This window comes from Panthera onca, chromosome B4 (genome assembly GCF_046562875.1).
Source record: "Panthera onca isolate mPanOnc1 chromosome B4, mPanOnc1 haplotype 2, whole genome shotgun sequence".
Taxonomy (NCBI): Eukaryota; Metazoa; Chordata; class Mammalia; order Carnivora; family Felidae; genus Panthera; species Panthera onca.
This window is the reverse complement of record NC_138345.1, coordinates 125,022,306-125,035,401: the sequence shown is the minus strand read 5'-3', so window position 1 is coordinate 125,035,401 and position 13,096 is coordinate 125,022,306. Positions and strand designations below refer to the sequence as shown.

At 40.1% G+C, this 13,096-nt stretch overlaps 1 protein-coding gene across 2 annotated transcripts in view; it reads right to left on the bottom strand.

Moving 5' to 3' along the window:
* Positions 1–13,096, bottom strand: part of LOC144616792 (uncharacterized) — a 163,224-nt gene that overhangs the window by 55,461 nt on the left and 94,667 nt on the right. The window lies entirely within an intron of this gene.

The following is a 13,096-nucleotide window of genomic DNA, read 5'->3' as shown; positions in this document are numbered from 1 at the left end:
TTGTCATTGAATGCAATTCACCTCATTCATGAATTTATTGTTTCTGTGTCTCTTGCTTCCTGGAAATTAACCAGCTTGGTTACATGCGAATGACAAAGGGGAATGGGGAATACAGAAATGAGCACCTTCATCATCACTTCTGTCTACCCCCAAGTCTGATGTTTCCCAAAGCCAACTGTGACAAACACAAGGTAGATTAAGAAGAAAAGGATTCCTGTGGCAAAGCACCACATACATTGCCTGATTCACAGTAAAGAGCCCCAACCAACCAAGATCCCATTTGAGGACCATAGTTAATTGGAATCAAGGCTCATTTTCTACCAGGTTCAAATATCAATGTAATTTTTTGAACTGAGTGGGAGTTCCATAAGGATTTTATCTTTAGACTTCAAAGTGCTACTCATACCTGAAACTGACCTTACTAGCCCCTGCTTCTTGGGTTATCCCTAACCCTATGCTACCTCATCCAAAGGAAATATTTGTTGATGGTGGGATTTCAGAATCAATGAGATTTTTCTTGGCCTTTTCTAATCATACCAGGTAACAAATGCTTATTCTGCCCTCAGAGAAGACAAATTGTTCTTAATTGTAAAGGTAGACAAAATTGTCCTCCCTCCCATCATTGGGCCATAACCTGAAATGCTTTCTTACTTTGGGCTGTATTGGGATATATAGATTCCAAATACAGGAGGTAAACAGAACTGTGTGAATAGGATGAGCAACGATGGGGATTAGTGGGGTCCAAGGACCTGGAGTGTACTGCTCCTTTAAAGGCATTTACATTTATTTTTAAGCCCCTTGTTATCAAACAAAATACCCCACTTTGCAATCCTAGAACTTACAGATCTGGAAATAAAGCTAACATTTATTGGGCACTTCCTGAGTGCCCGACACTCTCTTGAGAAGTTTACATGTATTGAGTCATTTAATCATCACAAAATTCCTAAAATAACCACTGTTATTATCTCTGTTTTACAGAAAGTAAAACTGCGACACAGAAAACAAAATTAATCAAGCAGTCAATAAGTAGAAAGGTCAAGATTTGAGCCCAAAGCGCTCTCTGTCTCTGGATCCCACATGCTTAACCCAAGAGCAAGTACCAAAATTGATATCTTCGTCTTTTGCCAAGAGATTCTGAACCTGGATTCTTGAACCATGACATGGATGAAGAAGTAAATGAGCAGTTTAGAGTAAAAGGGAGTCCAGGAGAAATGGCTCTTCTTCCCCAAGTCAAACCAGAGTGCACTGTGTGGCCTCCACAAATGAAGATGATACAATTGAAGGTAATGATCCTTTGTTGGTGCCTTTTGTGCTCTACCATGGTAATATTAAAACTTAAAAGAGTTCCGTCCTACTCATTAAGCTAGCTGGCATCCATCTGTTGATGGTTAGTTCCAAACTAAGGTTCCATTTGGATACTAGAGGTGCCTCTTCAATTATTCAGGCAGCACGTGATGACCCTCCCTCAATTACGCTATTGTTTGGGTGTTACATTGTCTTAGTTATGACATAACTGGCTCCAGGCATGAAGCAGATGTGGCCTATTGTCTTTTTAAAAGCACACAGTACTGATGTATTCTTATAGGTTATCACCCATGTCAGAAACAAAACCAAGTAACAGGTGGTCATAGGAACCCACTTCAGATTATCCAACCCTCCCCTGAACATTCCAACCTAGATGCTCCTCAGTCAGGGACCTAAAACTCAGCCTGTTTCAAAATGAGCAATTTATCTCTTCCCTTATTTCCAAATCTGTTCTTCCTGGAGTACTTTTAATGCAAATTAACAATTCTTCCATTTTGCTAGACTACCTAATTGAACTACCTTATGCTTTCCCTTCTCCCTCAAACCCCACATCCAGCTGATCACTGAGCCTTGTTGATTTTTCCTCTGAAACAGCTCCTGGGGTTACCTTTCACCTTCTCCTCTGTCACTGCCTTGTGTGGTCCTGGTTTTTCTCCATCTGAGCTACTAAAGTTGCTTCTTCTGTATTCTCCCTAGCTTGTCTCTCTTTCCCTCCCATGATTCCTGACTCCATTCTGAGGGACCTTCCGAACATGCAAGCATCCTTAAATTTACTTTATCTATACCCCCATTGACTCTCTTTCTTATAGCTCAATGTCCTCAGCAAGACCTTCCACCTCCACCTGCCACCCATTCCTCATCCTAGCTCATCACAGCCACCCAACACCACTCCAGAACTCTATACACCTGCCACACAGTTATTGTGAACCTTCAGGTACTTGAACATGCTTTCTTTCTGTTTGGGGTGTTTTTGCCTTTGGTAAACTCATATTTATCTTTTAAGACACAGATCAATTTTCATTATCTGTGAAGTCTACAGATTCCTTTGGGTGGATTTACTTACTCTCTTTTGGATCTCAAGTTCTGTGGTCATCCCTCTATTACCCTCTTGAAATTATAAGCTTTCAAGTCTACTTTTTTCAATAGAGGTGAGATTCCAAATATAAAGGACAATATCTAATGTACATTCATATCCCCAGTGAACAACACATTTAGTATTGTTGAATATATTTATCAAACATTTATCATTCAACAAATATTTATCAAGTGCCTGCCACTTGATAAGCATTGGACTAAATATTTGTGACACAATGGTGAATAGAACCAGAAATGACCCCTGTGCTCGTGAAGATTGCAGTCAATTGCCAAAACAGATATTTAGTAAACACAATATTTGTAAAATTAAAGTTGCACTAAACATTCCGAAGGAAGATCTATGATGTTATGAGAATGAGGTTTGACCTAGCCAAGAAATCAGGGAAAGATCTGAGCTGAGTTATGCACTATAAATAGCTGTTATTTGGATGAAGAGGTGAGGGAAGATCAAGCACAGGGAATAGTGTGTGCAAATATCCTGTGGCAGAAGGCAGTCTAGAAAATACATAAAATTGAAAGAAGGCTACAGTGGCTGGAGCAGAGAAAACAAGGTGAGCTTGAGGCTGCAGAAGTGGGCAGGGTCCATACCAGGTAGGACTTTGTAATTCCTATTGAAAAGCTTTCTCTCTCTTAAAAGCAATGGGAAACTATGCAGCTTTTAGGCCAGGGAGAGATGAGATGATTTTGCATTCTGAGATCACTCTGGCTACAGTGAGGAGGACAGATGGGGTGTGGGAACACCAAACAGAAAATGAGGACAAAAGCCTAAGTGAGAGAAGATGGTAACTTGCACCAGCTAGAGAAACAGTGGTAGAGACAAAGAAGGTGATAGATTTCTGAGACTTTTTTAGGAGTTGTAAGTGACAAGATTTGCAAAGGATTCAATCTAGATGAAAAGACAAGAGTCTAAGCAGGGCATATTTGAGTTGTAATTGGCAGCACAAACTAAAGATTTTCAACACTCTACTGTGGACTTGGAAACCATTTGCATTTGCTACTGCAGATCTCAAAAATGTAGGAAGAAAAGATGGTGAGGGGGCATTAGGATTCCATCTCCAATCAGCATCTCTAAGGTGAGCAGTGAGAGAGCAGAAGAGCCAGTAAAAGTAATAAAGGTCTGTTTGGCCGATGTGATGATTGGTTCAGAAGAGCTTCCGGAAACCAAAGGGACATGGAAGATCTGAAGAGAAGATGAGAATAATTAGAGCAGCGTCCCAGTGAGGCTTGAGCTAAGCCTTGTAGGATGACAGGCACAGAGTCAGAGAAAGCATCCCTGGCAGGAAAACATGGGACCTGGGTGATGCCAAGTGAAGGAACAGGCTATTGAGATGCCTCTCCTATTTCTCCTTTATTTCCTTTAGGCTAGAAACAAGATAAGCAAGCTTGTTACAGATTCTACTTAAATGATAATAAAACATTTATGGGGAATGGCATGAGTTAGTATGAGAGTGTAGTATAAGTTAGTAAAGATTGTCTTCTTTGGGGTCAGATAATGTTTATGTTTTGTCTTCCAGAGTTTGAGGCTCTGTGCCAAAGGTTCGAGACTGCAGCTATGTTTAATCACAGTGGAACCTTTGGTTCAGTGAAATGCATCAACATATTTTAAGAGTCTCCTGTCTAGCAGGCCATGTACTAAATTCTGGAACTAGAAAGATGAGTAAGACCTGGCATCTATCTAGTGTGTCTTGCAACCTACCTATAAAATGCTATCAAATAAGTTCAACTATAGTATTAATAAGACCGCTAAGCCTTTAAGTGTATAGTTAAAATAAAAATGAAAAATTCTATGAGCACCTGGCTGGCTCAGTCAGAAGAGCATTCAACTCTTGATCTCGGGTTGTGAGTTCAAGCCCTGTGTTTGGTGTAGACATTATTTAAATAAAGCTTTTTCAAAAAATGAAAACTTCTAATTGAACAAAAGTGAGTATACATAAGACCAGTGTGTCTTAAAGCACCATCTCCCTGGATTAGAGGCATATGAATCACCGGGGAAAATACATATTTTTGCATCTGACTTGGCCTATACAATCAAACACCCTGAAGAGTGGAGCCTGAGAATCAACATTTTAAACAAGTTCTCTGGTGATTACAATGCCCACTAAAATCATTAGTGCATTAAACCAGGATTGAATCCAGATATTAGAAAATTAAGACTTGTCTTCTACTTTTTGCACTTTTTGGAAAACTGTGTAAATATTAAATGTCTCCAAAACAAAAACCCTTGTGTATCCAGCTTCAAGATAAGATCCTTAAATAGTCAATAATGGGGAATTCTATGGTGAAAATCATTTCCCTCCTCCCCTTGCCTACACATAAATAGTCTGCGTTCTGGTTTACCAATGCTAATCACAAGCCTTCAGGTGTATTTATTTATGTTGCCAAGTCTATCATATAAAATATAAGGCATAAATTATTCTTATATGTGTGGCTTCTTACCAGTTTGGAGTATATACATTTCACTCTCAGGGTGAAGTCAGCATGGAGTTTGCCTCTATAGGGCCTCTGTACTTATATAATTTGTAAAAGTACCTGTCACTTTTGGTTAAGAGAAGGTGTCAGTGAAATTGCGGCTTGTTATTCAGATTATGTCTTTATTGTTTTTCATCTTAACGGCATTAAATTTTTTTAAAAAGGTAAATCCATTTTGTAAGGAAGAGCTCACTTAAATTTTAGATGAGGAAAAACTAGGTTAGCCTTGCTGAGAGATCTTTGTCCTATATAGCTCGTAAATAGGAATGTGAAGGAAGAGGTTCAGAATTAGGCTTTAATATGGACAGGCAAAGAGGTCCAAAGAAAGAGAAGTCAAAACCTTCCATGCATACCTGTCCCATATACTTCCTGCCTATAATACACATTGTGGTTAATTCCTGGGAGGTAGGAAAAAGAGTAAGTTACACCTTGCAGAGAATAAGTAAAATTCCAGACAAATCTCAAAGCAATGTACATGGAAACAGCAGAAGATTCCTACAGATGTTGCACACAAATGTTTGAGCCTCAGAGAGGCCTGGGTTCCCAGATCCTTGGAGCTCAGAAGATCCAGAGAGAGAAGTTGCCTAGTACAGAGAAAGAACATCAACCCAGAGGGATCCCCGTCCCAAACTGAAATCATTGAAAGTCAGTGCCAGAACTGGTCCAAAAACTGCACCCCAGTCTTTCAGCTCCCACCTGCCTCTGTGCTGCCAATTCAGGCTTTAGATGATTTTGCCCACTACATGGTCACAATGGAATCCTTTACATACAATGAATGGCCCAGAAAGGATTGTCTCATCATTGTTCCTCAAATAACCTGGTGGCCTTATCCTCACAAAGCAATGTCATTATACTTTCTTACTTCGTAAGTATACAAAGCAGCCAACCTCTAAGATGACAATTCATTCCCTGGTCTATTTTTGTTAGCCAGCCTTTTATACTTCAAGGTCTAGCTTTGGGGCTGGAGGGTCTGTGTGTGTGCATGTGTACATGTGTGAGTGTATGTGTTCATGCTTGTGTTCAAGGGAGTGGGAGCAAGGGGGAAGCCCATCACATATGCCAGAAACAAAGCTTTGATCCATATCTTCCACTGCCCAATAAAACAACTTGTAACCACAAAAGCATTTGGAGTACTGTCATCTGATCCAGCAGCCATAGGCCCCTTATTTTCAGATGACCAAATACCTTCACAATGACACACTGCACTTGCCCACAGGGGAAGGCCCCCTCATCACTCACCTGCTGTCATTCCTTTCAGGGGCCCAGGAATAGTCCAGGGGCCTTAACTGCAAGCTCTAATTGGCTTCAGGCTCTTGAATAGACTTTCCCAGGTGAAAGCGGAGCAAATGTGGTTTTTCATTTATGTTCCTTATCACGGGTCTATGGGGAGGGACTAAAAAGGGCCCAAGAGGCCATTAAGAGCTTGTGTTGAAGGCGGGGAGGGAAGGGAAGGGAAGGAAAAGCTGGGAAAGTGGGAAATAAAAATAATATCCAGCACATTATTCAACTGCCTTGTAACAAGTTGAAATCAGGCTCCTTCCAGATCTAAATAGATCCTCCAGTCCTGTAATTAAATTGAGAAAACGAAGCATTTCAGGCCTTTTGCTGCCTTTGATGGGTGTTGTTTTTGTGACTGATGTGTAACTAGAACTCCTTTTTCTGGGTCAGGAGCCTCAGATGGGCAGCTTCCTGATAGAGACAGGGAGAGAGAGAAAGACAGAGAAGAGAGAGAGAGAGAGAGGGCTGCCTCCTGGTGTCAGCCTGTGAGGGCTGATGGCCAGACAGGGGCTGACAGGGTCCCAGCAAGAACAGACCAGAAAAGATGCTCCTGCATGGACAAGACTCCTTCTGTGTGCATTTCCTTCTGGCATGTTTTTCCACATGTTCTCTCCTTCTCAAGGACTCTCTGTGGGAACTGGCATTTGTCCCCTTGAAAGAAAAGGATGGGACATTTCATGACAGTGCAGAAAACTGTCTATCAAATCACAAAGAAGTTGACCTCTGAAAGCTTATTCTTTTAAAATTCTCTCCCTTTGGTCCCTCATCAATTTCTACTCCTCATACTCCCCACTGCATGCATGTGTGCAACACACACACACACACACACACACACACACACACACACACACACACTCGCACTGAACATGAGTGGGCATGAACACACAGTTGGAAGCTCAGTGGATCCTCTTAGGCTAAGAACGCTCCAACGCACTGAAAGGTGAAATCTAATCATTAACATACCCCCTCCTCCCCATTTCTAGTGGAATTTGCTCTTGTTGATTCACTAGAGCGCCCTCATATGTCACTTTGTTGTAACACCATTCAAGACTTTGGAGAGATGTAAGATGTTTAAATACCGTTGTCACCACAGTTCAAAATATCACTTTTCTCTTTCCACCTCTACTTCTCAGGTGGGCCCATGAAGCTGAGAACCACTGTGTGAGGTCCTGAAATAGCACCAAGCCCTCGCTAGCCCCCAAATGTGTGTCTAGGCAGAGCCTGGCAAGCCTGAGACCTGGGTTCTGAGTCAGGGCCCCAAATGCTCACTCTCAGCCTTGAGCTGAGAACGCAGCTCGGACGTGCACAGAGAGCAAGTCGGAGGAGGAGAAGCTGTGTGCCAATCTCTCTGCCTCCTTACAGAAGTGGCCAGTACAGGCAGCCAAGAATCTCATTAACCAATCAAAGCCAAAGAGTTCATATTAATACGGTGTTTCTTAAAGTGAGCTTCAAGGAATGCCATCACCAGAACGCCAGGTAGTGTTATTCAAATCCAGGGGCTCCTGGGTGGCTCAGTCCATTGAATGTCTGACTCTTGATTAGCCTCAGGTCATGATCCCAAGGTCATGGGATCAAGCCCCATGTCAGGCCCCCACCCCCCCCCACAGAGCATGGAGCCTTCTTAAGATTCTCTCTCTCCCTATCTCTGCCCCTCCCCAGCTCCCACTCGCACACGCACCCTCTCTCTCTCTCCCTCTCAAAATTAAATAATTAAATCGGAGTTTCAGGCCCTGCCCTGTATCTGTTGAATCAAAATCTTTGCTGTTGGGGCCCAAGAATCTGCATTTTCAATTTTCAAGTTGAGTTTTAGGCACAGTAAAGTTTGAGAAACCTTCCTTGTTTTTCACACATCCTTCAGATTATATTTTAACAAAAGCCTTTTAATTCCATAAACCAATGGGATGAATTTTGATACTATGGCAGTATTAAAAATAAGTGGGAGAAGAGGAGTTTCCAGTGCCCCTCTATTTTCCCCACAGATGTAGCTGCACATGCCACCAAAAACAAAGGGCCAGCCTTCTCTGTTCCAGCCCTATGAGTGCACTCCAAGAGTAGAGCACAGACTGACGGGGTTGGCTTCTGGGATAAAGGGTTACACCTTTCGGACTTGTATATCCAGTTGGGAGGGAAGAAGGGCAGGTCAGACTCAGCTTACCTCTAGGGGGCGCCAACCCAGGTGACAGAGTGCATTTCCTGTCTCTCCTGCCTCACCACTTTCTAGCTGGGAAATCTTGCTCAAGTTGCTCCTCTGTGTCTCAGTTTCCTCTGAGGAAAATGGGGACTAATATTTGTGCCTACACTGTTATTTTTATAATTAATTTCTAAGGGTCTTGAGATTGGTGTCCTCAGAGATAGGTGTTGTGAGCAGTGGATAGGAAATTACACAAGTCTTCCACAATCTGAGTCTGTGTAAGGGGAAAGAAATAACCTGACATTGTTAACTATGTTAAATTAAATAAAAAAGGTGAAATGAGATCTGAGCTCCCCTCTCTGTCATCTTAGCTTCCACCATCCCTCCTCCTTTATTCTATCATATGAGGCTCTTTTCTGTTCCTTGAACCCAACAGCCATGGCTGGTCCTCATGAGGAAACTGAAGCTGGTCCTGTATGTTTCCAGGTCAGGAAGATTGTGTGTAGGCCTCCTTTGTCAGCCTTGGGCACAGTTTTGAATGGTCATTGTAAGTGCCATCCTTGGCAAGGGTGGGATGATGTTGGGAGGGTTCCAGAAGAAGGAAGCTTTCTTTCCAACAAATGCTCAAGAAGACCCAAGGGATGTCATGAATAGAGCAAAGAGAGTCTCAACTCTGGTCAGACAGATAGGGCTTCTTCCCAACTCTGCCACGTACTAGTTGAATGACCTTAATTAATATTCTTAAACTCTAAACCTCAGTTTTCTCATCTGTAAAATGACCTTAACTAATAATATTAGCCTTATAATTGCTATGAGGATTAATAGAAATAAGGCATGTAAAGCAATTACCACTATGTCTGCTGCATGTAAATTCTCTATTTATATTAATTATAAATAAATAGCCACACTCCTTAGTGTATGGCTTTAAGGTTTGTGCAAGACCTGTCTCTTGATTTATTTTATATTTTCCCATTTATTCTCCATTCTCACTCCTACTCCCCTCCTTTATCCTCCTTCCTGAGTTTTCAGGTATGTCCTTAGATTTTTATGTGTCTTTGAAAAACATGTAGCTTTGGTGTGTGTGTGTGTGTGTGTGTGTGTGTGTGTGTGTGTGTGTGTGAAATTTTAATATCCTTAAATGGTACTGTGCTATAAATTGCTTTCCACCTTTTGCACTCAACACTGAAAGTTTTAGAACTATCCATATTACTGTTTGCCAATGGTTCTCAACTTTACTACATAACAGAATCACTTGGGGAGCTTTTGAAAAATACCAATATATGGGTCTCAATTCCAGTGATTCTGATTTAATTTGTCTAGGGTGGGGGTTGAGCCTCAGGTCATTCTAAAGTGTAGCCAAGATTGAGAAGCAATTGCTGTGCATAAAGCTAGTTCACTGGCCAGGATGACTCAGGCAGCAAGAGGGCCAGAGTTCTACCTTTCTCTGGCCACAGCAAATCCCTACAGCAAAATCATGTAATAACGGCCCCAAGGGCAGTGGCAAATGGAAAAGGAAAAGAGGAGAAGGTAACTTGCAACCTGAGGGGTATGCAAGGAAGCCCCCAAATCAGCCCTACATCTCCACCCCTTTGTAAGAGTCAATGACTTGTTGATTTTTGTCTATTTATACATTTAACACATGCAATGCATGCAACATGAAGGTGAGAAGTCCAGCTCTTGAAGTATTGTGTTCCATATGGTCCCCTAGAGCAACAGGACCGTCTTCACTCATTCTATTTTCTCTTGGAAGTCCCAACAGCACTAACGGATGGTTATCCCAATCATACCACTAAACCAGCTCTGAGCTGCGTGCTGCATTCTTTCCATACTGAAGTACTACAGAGGATGCCCTCTTACCTGGCATTACTTGGCACTTGTGGTTAGTTGGCTCATCTGGAAAAACATGGCTAAATCTGGGAATTGTTAAAAGGTGACGTATACATACATTAAGCATTTTATTTTAACCTAAAACTTATCAATGCATATTCATGAACCAAACTTGTGATGTAAAGCCAAGGCATTTTCTTTGACCCTAAGTTTTCTGATTGGATTTCCAACATTATCTCTAACATAAGCTACATCTATAATATATATGTTAGGATTTCTAGTTTCTATTACCTTAAAGTAGAGCAGAACTTAAGTGTCCTTCCAAAGAAGTCTAGGTGCAAAATTCCATTTAAAAACTATATTCTAGGAATTTGTTACTGAAATTTTAAATACACAAATTGAAAGAATGGCATAATGAACACCAAAATATCCACTGCCTAAATTAAACAACTTGTTAACCTATTGCCTTATTTGCCTTCTTTCTCCTGATGTATACAGATCTACATCTACATTCATTCATCTATCATCTAGCTATACTTATTTTTGGTAAATATTTGCAAATAAATTGCAGATGACATAACACTTTCCCCTAAATACATAGCATATAACTCTTGAGCATAAGAGTATGACTCTATATCATCTCACACAATGAAAACTAATGGTAACTTCACAATAACATCTGATATCCAGGCTTCAAATTTCTCCAGCTGTCACAAGATGGTCATGTATAGCTTGTTTTTTATCAACCAATATCCAGTGCTGGTCCATTGTATTTTACAGTTGGTATTTTATGTTTTGGCTCACCTTTGTTTTGTTGTGCTTTTTTTTCTCTTTGATAGAGACTTTTTAAAGACTTCAGACCATTTTGTACAGTACCTAATAGTCTGGATTTATCTGAGTGTTTTCTGGTGGTATCATGGTTTCTCTTTACCCTGCATCAACTGTAAGTTGGAAATTAGATTTAAAAGCCTGAATAGATTCAGGTTAAATATTATGAGCAGACTTTTTCACCAGTGATGCTATGAATGTCATATGACATTGTATCTTCTGCAGGTATTTTTGGTGAACAGATGTAAGCATTTATCTTGGGTACATACCTAAAAGTGGGATTGCTGAGTCATAGGGTACACAAATGTTCAGCTTTCTTGAGTGGTTGCGTCATTTCACACTCCTGCCAACAGTATATGAGTTCTAATGGCTTGGCATCTTAGTCAACATTTAAAATTGTCATTCTAGTAGCTTTGCAATGGTATTGAACTGTGGTTTTAATTTGCCTTCCCCTGATGATTTTGAGCACCTTTTCATGTGCTTATTGACCATGTAGATATGAAATGTTTAAAATTTTTGCCCATTTTTAAATTGGCTTATCTGTCTTTAGAAATTGATTTGTAAGACTGAATATGAATTCTTTCTTGGTTATATGTATTTAAAACATCTCCCACAAATACAAATCAAAACCACACTCAGATATCACCTCATGCCAGTCAGAGTGGCCAAAATAAACAAATCAGGAGACTATAGATGCTGGCGAGGATGTGGAGAAACGGGAACCCTCTTGCACTGTTGGTGGGAATGCAAACTGGTGCAGCTTCTCTGGAAAACAGTGTGGAGGTTCCTCAAAAAATTAAAAATAGACCTACCCTATGACCCAGCAGTAGTACTGCTAGGAATTTACCCAAGGGATACAGGAACTGATGCATAGGGGCACTTGTACCCCAATGTTTATAGCAGCACTCTCAACAATAGCCAAATTATGGAAAGAGCCTAAATGTCCATCAACTGATGAATGGATAAAGAAATTATGGTTTATATACACAATGGAGTACTACGTGGCAATGAGAAAGAATGAAATATGGCCCTTTGTAGCAACGTGGATGGAACTGGAGAGTGTGATGCTAAGTGAGATAAGCCATACAGAGAAAGACAGATACCATATGTTTTCACTCTTATGTGGATCCTGAGAAACTTAACAAAAACCCATGGGGGAGGGGAAGGGAAAAAAAAAAAGAGGTTAGAGTGGGAGAGAGCCAAAGCATAAGAGTCTCTTAAAAGCTGAGAACAAACTGAGGGTTGATGGGGGGTGGGAGGGAGGGGAGGGTGGGTGATGGGTATTGAAGAGGGCATCTTTTGGGACGAGCACTGGGTGTTGTATGGAAACCAATTTGACAATAAATCTCATATATTAAAAAATAAAAATAAAAATAATAAAACATCTCCCACTTGGTGGTTTGCATTTTCACTCCCTGAATGGTGCTCTTTGGGGAACATAAGTTCTTAATTTTAATATATTTCAGTCGATCAAGCAATTTTATTGCATTTAGTAGTTTTATATTCTGTTTCAAAAGTCTTTGTTTACCCCCAAATCATGAAGATATTCTCTATAGTATCTCCCATAAACTCTATTTTTCACACTGAGATCCACAGTCCATTAGGAATTAATTGTTTCAAGTATGGTGTGAGATTCAATATCATTTTTCCACTTAATCAGAACATTTTGTTGAAAAGATCATCTTCACTCCACTGCTTTACTATGTTCCCTTTGTCATAAATCAAGTATTTATACATGTTTGGATTTCTATCTGGACTTATTTCGCTCCATTGTTTTGTTTGTTCTTATGACAATAATACACTGCTGTTTTCATTACTATAGCTATATAACTCTTAATATCCAGTAATACATAGGATCCAAATTTGTTCTTCCTCCTCAAAATTGCCTCTGTTATTGGGAAGCTTTTGCATTTATTTATACATTTTAGACATCAACTTGATAATTTCAAAGAAATGCTACTGGATCTTGATTAAGATTGCTTTAAATCTATAGACAAATTTGAGATAAACTATCTAATATATTTCTCTCTTTAGATCTTGTTTAAATTTTCTCAATAATGTTTTATAGTTTTGCTTAAATTATTAATTGTAATATATTATTTGTAGATTATTTTGGATTTTCTAGGTACACAATTATATCATGAATAAATAATGATAGTATCT